General features: G+C 36.8%; 2 pseudogenes; both read left to right on the top strand.

The window, feature by feature from the left end:
- Window positions 1-4: 4 nt before the first annotated feature.
- On the top strand, window positions 5-723 carry LOC149491812 (1-aminocyclopropane-1-carboxylate oxidase homolog 1 pseudogene; annotated as a pseudogene).
- A 15-nt stretch (window positions 724-738) lies between these two features.
- Window positions 739-2,752, top strand: LOC149491811 (1-aminocyclopropane-1-carboxylate oxidase homolog 1-like; annotated as a pseudogene).
- Window positions 2,753-8,773: the final 6,021 nt, after the last annotated feature.

Genomic DNA, 8,773 nt, shown 5'->3' with positions numbered 1-8,773 from the left:
TCTTGGACTTAACCTGAACCACTTGCAAGATCTGGGTTGTGCGGAAGGGCTTTATTTTATTGGTCATTACTACCCTGCATGCCCTGAACCAAACTTGACATTAGGAGTTGGCAAACATACTGACAGTGGTTTCCTTACAATACTTTTGCAAGATCAATTAGGTGGCCTTCAAGTTCTTCATGATGATAAATGGTTTGATGTTACTCCTATTCCCGGAGCTCTAGTGGTAAATGTGGGAGATATGTCTCAGGCACGTATTATTTACTTCTGATCCTAAACGATAAAACTACTTACAGTAAATCCTTAAGCTATAATGGATCTATCTCTCTAGCATTTTAATTTGGAAGGTTTATTTGATCAAGATTATCTTATCTGGTCTCGTTTGTTGTTGAGCAGATATTAAGCAATGATAAGTTCAAGAGTGTATATCACAGGGTACTGGCAAAGAATGTCGGACCAAGAATTTCAGTTGCTTGTTTTTTAAGATCACATTTGGAGCAAGGAACTACTTCCTCTAGACTGTATGGGCCAATCAAGCAGTTACTGTCAAAAGAAAATCCCCCAAAATACAAAGAAACTACAAGCGATTATGTTGCTAAAATCTACTCAAAAGGAATTGATGGGAATTCTGGATTGCATTATCTCAAACTATGAATATATTTCAGGCATGGTCTACAATTTCTCAGTTTTTCTGCATTCGTTACTCTTGGACAAGCAGAGTGTATTATATAATGTTGACCTGTTGTCTTTGAACTTTGTCTCAGTACTCCATTTATTAATCAGACAAAGTGGTGAAATTTGGGGAAACATTGTCTCTCTCCTTTATTTCTTGTTTTTAAACCAAGCTGAGGACAGCAATACGATGCTGTCTTGATCTTTTGTATGTCCGAATCTTGTTATTGATTCTTTTGTATTAGACGACACAAGTATTACACAGTAAATTTTGTCTCTACCTCTGGTCTCTTTTAATTGTGAACTAATCTACTATAAGCAACTCCTGCTACATCACGGTTGAGCAAATCATAATGATCAATTTGAACACTTGAGTTTGATTGCCTTATGTGAATAAGAACCACCCTTTTTACAAAGCCTAAATTTTTTGTTTATAATAAATTCTGTATTAGGCGGTGCCACATAATGGGCCTATTAGAGGGTAGTCCAGTCTATAAGAATGAAACGGCCCATTAAAGGGGTTGATTGCCCTCTAAGCTGCATTTCTAATGTCAGTGCTCGTCAATCAGTTGTGTTGCAAAATTGTGAAACCGAAAATAGGTATGACAGCAATTGGAGGACCTTCGGCCAAACTGGATCCTGAAAGAATGAAAGAGCTGAAAGCGTTTGATGACTCAAATGCTGGTGTCAAAGGATTCGTAGATGCTATTGAGTATCCCCTAAATATTTATGCGACCGCCTGAGGATCTTGCCGAGGAGTTGCACTCCCGGCAGGCTGATATGGCAGTTCCAGTCATTGATTTAAGTGACATCCAGAAGGACAAGCGGCGTAAGGAGATTATAGAGGAAGTAAGGCTTGCATCGGGGAAGTGGGGCTTTTTCCAAGTGGTTAATCATGAAATTCCTCTGGGTATTTTTGATGAGATGATTAATGGGGTACGCTTGTTTAATGAGCAAGACCTTGAGGTCAAGAAGAAGTTCTACTCTCGGGATCTTACGAGAAAAGTGAGATTCAACTCCAATTATGATCTATATAGTTCGAGATTTGCTAATTGGAGGGACACGTTGACCATTTCCATGCCCGATCATCTTGACCCTGAAGAATTGCCAGCTACTTGCAGGTATATAATCTGACTAGTTACCTGAACTACCCTGCTTTTGATTTCATTTTTTCTATTGTTCTGTTTATTTAGTTGAACAACCTTTTAATATCCTCTGTAACTTTTTAATATTTTTCCAAAAGAAAAGAAAAGAAAAATTCAATGGATGTTTCTGTTATATGATTGGGTCATACTCATAGAAGGGCAATATTGGAGTACACTGAACATATGAAAAAATTGGGGAACTCTTTGTTCGAGTTACTATCAGAGGCACTTGGCCTAAAAACAGACCACTGAAGATCACTGGGCTGTGCTGAAGAATACACCTTTAGCTGCCACTATTATCCAGCATGTCCTGATCCAGAGCTGACTCTAGGAGCTAGCAAGCACACAGATCCTGGAATGGTGACTCTACTGCTGCAGAGTCAAATTTGTAGCCTCCAGGTCCTTCAGGACGGTCAATGGGTTAATGTACAACCAATTCCTGGAAGCTTGGTAATAAACATGGGAGACATTCTTAAGGTTTGTTTTTTATTGGGTAGATAAACACCTTTGTCCTTGTATTACACTTATCTTTTCTTTTTTCTAATAATTCACTTTATGGTGGCAGATTATATCAAATGACAAATTTAAAAGTGTGGAACACAAAGTAATCGCTAACCGTGATGGACCAAGGATTTCTGTGGCATGCTTCTTCACTGGAAGTATCTTCACGCCATTAAGGACTTACAGCCCAATCAAGGAGTTGACATCAGAGTACGACCCTGTACAGAATAATCCATACCTAAATAACTAACTCAACCACCTTACAGCCTGTCAATAATCACCACAGCACAGCCCAACAGAGCCTAACAGCAATAACTAATCATTAGCCAATCATTGTCCATCATTGCTGGTTCAATCATTTCCATTCATTTATTTCAGCAATATAATCCAATGTACAGAATTTATCTACCAATTAGATTTAGACATTTAGCTAATTCTAGATATCTTTTTGTATATAAATTCACTCTGTAGCTGAACATTGATACTTGAGAAATAAAATACAGAGCAATATTTTTTCTCCAATATTTGAATTCAAAACTGTTCATGGTATCAGAGCCTGCAGGTTCGATTCAGAAACTTTTCTATTTATTCCTTTGTCTTTTCCATTAAACCTTCTTGCTGCATTTTCATTGTTCTCTGTTCTATCTTGAAAATGGATGATAATACCACTGCAAATAATGGTAAAATTAATGATTCTGATCCGTTAACTCTTGTCAACTCCGATGCTCCTGGTCAGTCTCTAGTGAGCATTAAACTGAATCCTGGTAATTTTTTATCTTGGAGTAGATCTGTTAAGATTGCTTTAAGGGCAAAGAATAAGCTTGGTTTTATTACTGGGTCTGTTGCTAGTCCTGAACCACTGCGGTTAATTATGAAACTTGGGCTAGAACAGATAGTATGGTTATATCTTGGCTATTAAATTCCATGTCTGAAGAAGTAGCTGATAATTTTGTTTTCTGTCCTACTGCCAAGGATTTGTGGGATGAAGTTACCCATAATTATGGCCAAGTTAATGGTCCTCTTGAATTCCAAATTCTTAGAGATCTAGCAAATATCGTTCAAATACCAAATCTGTTAATGAATATTACTCTTGTCTCAAAAGAAAATGGGATGAATTGTCTTCTATTAGAACTCTACCTGTATGCACATGTGGAGCTGCTCATTCTTTTTCACAGCTTGAAAGAAAAGATAAACTAATGCAATTTTTGATGGGACTCAACAATGAGTATGATAATACCAGAAACAATATCCTTATCATGGATCCATTGCCTCCTGTTAGTCAAGCCTTCAGCATGATCCTGAGTGTCGAGAAACAAAGGGAGATTCATCACCAGCCCATTGAATCATCAAATTCTACAGCAATAATGCTCACTCATCAACCAATCAGCCTACTGTAGCTTATCGAAGAAACAATCAGAGGGAAAAGACAAGGGAACCACAGAACAAGGCTGACAGATACTGCACTCACTGTAAAGGAACTGGACATACAAAAACAAGCTGCTTCAAGTTGATTGGATATCCAGACTGGTATTTTGATCCACAGAAGAGGAAGGGCAAGCAACAAACTGCAAATTTTGCTTCCGTTCATAATATTGTTGCATCAGAATCACCACTTGACATTCCAGCTCCAACTGCTCCTGCAACAATTAATGACACAATCAGTCCTCATCTCAGTCAGTTTATTCAGCAAGAAGTGAACAGAGCAGTCACAGGCAAATCCATTTCTCACAACCCTGGTACATCTGATGCTGCTGCTAATATTGTTCAATTCTCAGGTAGCATTCTACTTTCCCTCATCTCTGGTATTGATTTTAATGATAAAGGTAACTGGGTTATTGACTGGAGCAACTGATCACCTCACTTATAATTCAACCTTTTTTGTTTCCTTGCACATCTTACCACAACCCAAATTCCTTAAGCTGCCTGATGGAACAGTTAAAATAGTGACACAATATGGAAAAGTGATTTTAAACTCTAAGCTTACATTGCATAATGTCCTATATGTACCCTCCTTGAAATGTAACATTATCAGTGTTAGCACCTTAACTAGTACCTGCAATTTATCTGCTCACTTATTTCCAAATTACTGTTTCTTTCAGGATATGCAGACTGAGGTCACCATTGCTTCTGGTATAGTTGTGGCAGGCCTATACTACTTCACCAAAGACTCTTTTACTTTTCCAGCAACAATCAAATTCAACAAAAGACTCAGATCGTCCCAGCCACAAAGCTTTCTTATGGCACTCTAGATTAGGACATTTGTCTTTCAAAAGATATCAGCATATTGCAAATTTACCTAAATGTGATTTTTCATCCTTTATATGTCCTGTTTGTCCTCTTTCAAAACAGTCCAGATTACCATTTTATCCAAGTAATTCTATTTCAGTTCATGCTTTTGATCTTTTACACATTGACATTTGGGGGCCCTATGGGGTCAAATCTATTACAAATGCTTTCTATATGCTCACAATTGTTGATGATATGTCAAGATATACCTGGACTTTCATGTTACATTCAAAAGCACAAGTTCACCAAGCCTTAACCACATTTTTTAACTTTGTTCAAACCCAATTCAATAAAAGAGTCAAAGCAATCCGAACTGATAATGGCAGTGAATTTATTAATTCCAGTTGCATTTCTTTGTTTGAAAATTTAGGCATTATTCACCAAAAATCCTGTGTGTATTCCCCTCAACAAAATGGAAGAGTTGAGAGGAAACACAAAACCTTAGTTCAAGTAGCCAGGTCCTTAATGTTTCAATCTCATCTTCCTACACATTTCTGGTCTGAGTTGCTCCTTACTGCCACATATATCACAAATAGATTACCTTCAGAACCCCTTCATTGGACCTCTCCATATCAAAACTTATACAATAAAATCCCTGACCTTTCCTATTTCAAACCATAGGTTGTCTCTGCTATGCCACAGATGTTACCCCACACAAAACCAAATTTCAAAAGAGAGCTTCTCCTTCAGTATTGATTGGCTACTCAAACCAACATAAAGGGTATAGATATAATCTCGAGTCCAAAACCCTTTTTCACTCAAGGGATACTGTCTTTCATGAGCATATATTTCCCTTCTCCAACAATCATCCAGAATCAGTTGCCCACTCTTCCTTGCCAAAATACACCATAATCTTTCTTCTTATTCCCAACCTTTACAAACTGATACACCTTCTCCACCAGCACCTCAAGCCCCTACACAGCACCTTACACCAGAACATACCTTACCAGAACTAGACTCACCATCACCAACGAACCACTTGAACCAAACCAAATTCCTCAACCTGATTTGCAAATAAGAAGGAGCACAAGACAACATACAAAGCCAAGATGGTTGGATGATTTTGTTGCCACAACTAATACCAGCAGTATAGCCTCAGCTGCTACATCCTCAGGTACACAAACATCTTTACTCTCCTTTTCTCCCACAATACCTCACCATAATTTTGTTGCTCAAGTGTCAAATATTCAGGAACCTAAGTCTTACAGTCAAGCCAGAGGTGATAGTAAGTGGGTAGCTGCCATGGAACTTGAACTTAATGCCCTGGAACAAAACCAGACATGGGTCATCACTGATTTGCCAAAAGGAAAAAACCAATTGGGAACAAATGGATCTACAGAATCAAACATAATCCTGATGGGAGCATAGACAGGTATAAAGCAAGGCTTGTAGCTAAAGGGTATAGTCAAATCCCTGGAATTGACACTGACACATTTTCTCCTGTTGCTAAATTGGTAACAGTCAGAACCTTCTTATCTATTGCTACTGCAAAGTCATGGCACATTCACCAACTAGATATTAACAATGCATATCTTCATGGTGAAATTACTGAAGATATCTATATGTCACCCCCACCAGGCTATCACAAAGTCCCTCAAGGCAAGGTTTGCAAATTATTGAAGTCCCTCTATGGTCTCAAACAAGCTGGGCGGCAATGGAATAAGGAATTTACTTCCTTTCTTTTATCTTTGGGCTTTATTCAATCACCAAATGACCATTGCTTATTCACACAAGGGTCTGAAAATAATTTCCTAGCTTTATTAGTTATGTTGATGACTGTTTAATTGCAGGAAATAATTTCAGTCTTATTTGTGATCTCAAACAATCCTTGCATTCCAGATTCACTATCAAAGATCTTGGGAAAGCCAAATATTTTTTAGGCATTGAAATTGCTAGATCACAGCATGGAATGATTCTTTCTCAACAGAAATTCATCACTGATATCATCTCAGACACTGGTTTATCTGCAGCCAAACCAGCACAAACTCCATACATTCAGGGCACCAAGTTAACAGCTAATATGGATAATTTACTTCCTGATCCTGAACCTTTAGAAAATTGCTTGGTAGATTACTTTACTTGTCACTCACAAGGCCTGACATTTCCTTTGCTGTACAGCAGTTGAGTCAATATATGCAAAGTCCTTGTTCTTTCCACTACAAAGCTGCTCTGCATATTGTAAAGTATCTTCTTGGCACCTTATCTGTTGGATTATTTTTCCCAAGCAATAACAACTTTCAAGTTACTGCATATTCAGATGCAGACTGGGCTGCTTGTGCAGAAACCAGAAAATCTGTCACTGGTTTTTGCATCTTTCTTGGAGATTCTCTCATTTCATGGAAATCCAAGAAACAACAAACTGTTAGTAGATCATCTGCAGAATCAGAATACAGAAGTATGGCCTCTACAGTTTGTGAAATTCAATGGCTCTTCAACCTTCTTCAGGATTTTCATATACCTATCACCCTCCCCATACCTCTTTATTGTGACAATAAAGCTGCCATCCATATTGCTTCTAATCCTGTCTTTCATGAAAGGACAAAACATATTGATATAGATTGTCACATTGTTAGATCCAAATTATCCTCCGGGTTTATAACTACTCCCCACATCTCTTCAAAACGACAACCAGCTGACCTTTTCACCAAACCACTTCCATTTCCTACCTTTCATCATTTCATTCTCAAGCTGGGATTGGCATCACTCTCCCCATCTCCACCTTGAAGGGGGGCTGTACAGAATAATCCATACCTAAATAACTAACTCAACCACCTTACAGCCTGTCAATAATCACCACAGCACAGCCCAACAGAGCCTAACAGCAATAACTAATCATTAGCCAATCATTGTCCATCATTGCTGGTTCAATCATTTCCATTCATTTATTTCAGCAATATAATCCAATGTACAGAATTTATCTACCAATTAGATTTAGACATTTAGCTAATTCTAGATTATTCTCTTTTTGTATATAAATTCACTCTGTAGCTGAACATTGATACTTGAGAAATAAAATACAGAGCAATATTTTTTCTCCAATATTTGAATTCAAAAACTGTTCAGACCCTCCACGGTATAGAGAAGTTGCGTTAGGTGAGTATCTTTCCGGATTTTATTCTAGGCCGCTTGAGGAGAAATATAATCTAGATTACTACAAAATGTGATGATACTGATAGCTAACTGAGGACAGTTTCATTTTGTTGCAACATAAATAACCAGAGGTATTGTTATGCCACTGTAATTGAACTAGTCGAGTAAGAAAATTCGTTACCTTAATAACAGCAATAGCATTTGTAATATATCTTTAAGATTTTTTAAAAAAACCTTGCTGTGTTCGGTTTATGTTTCCAAATAAAAATGACTAAGGCTCCGATTTAAGATAGTTAATTTGGCAGTAATTGATTTTTGCAGACATAAACTAGGTAGCATAGTCTATACTCGACAGTTCCAATGGTTAGGTCTTTTCTTTTCTTTTTCAATCATAACTCCAAACCACGAAACCAAGGTGGGGTTGTTGCATCAAGTGTCAACAAAAATCTTATTCTATAGTTTCTTGTCACAGAACTAAACTAGAATAACTCAGTAAGTTAATCAGGAACAGGACAGACGGGATCTCCTTTTGCCCCAACTTTTGTTCGATTGTCTTGTTTGAAAATCTTATTATAAATCCTGCTCAGAAAAAACAAAATAATTCTAATAATTTTATTTATCTTGTTTTTCAGTCAATTGCTTGCTGTATTGGATGTTAGGTGGATACATGTTTGTTTGCCGTTTACTACAAAAAAGGAAAAAGAAAAAAAAAATCAAAATATTAAACTCTAGCATGTAATTCTTTTAAAGGTAGTTTAGATTGATAAAATATGAAATCCATGAATTTTATAATATCTATAGAATGTAAATCCATGATCGTGAAATCAATGGAATTTCGCATTCCATCCTTTGGTTGGAAAAAAACATAATCTATGAATTTACAATTCTTCTTTAGAATAAAATTAAATGGTTTAAATTACTTTATTAATAAAAATTACAGAATTAAAAAATTCCACGATATCTACGACAACTTTCCACTGTAACTTAGCTGGGATTCTAGTAAGTCATTCTTTACAGTTATATTTATAAAATGAAGTTTGTAAATTTTTAATTATAATAAACGCGATAAAGTGCATTGA

Source organism: Jatropha curcas, unplaced genomic scaffold (assembly GCF_041381405.1).
Source record: "Jatropha curcas cultivar XTBG-Jc1 unplaced genomic scaffold, XTBG_Jcur_1.0 HiC_scaffold_549_pilon, whole genome shotgun sequence".
NCBI lineage: Eukaryota > Viridiplantae > Streptophyta > Magnoliopsida > Malpighiales > Euphorbiaceae > Jatropha > Jatropha curcas.
The sequence above is the reverse complement of the archived record's forward strand: the minus strand, read 5'-3'. Positions and strand labels throughout refer to the sequence as shown.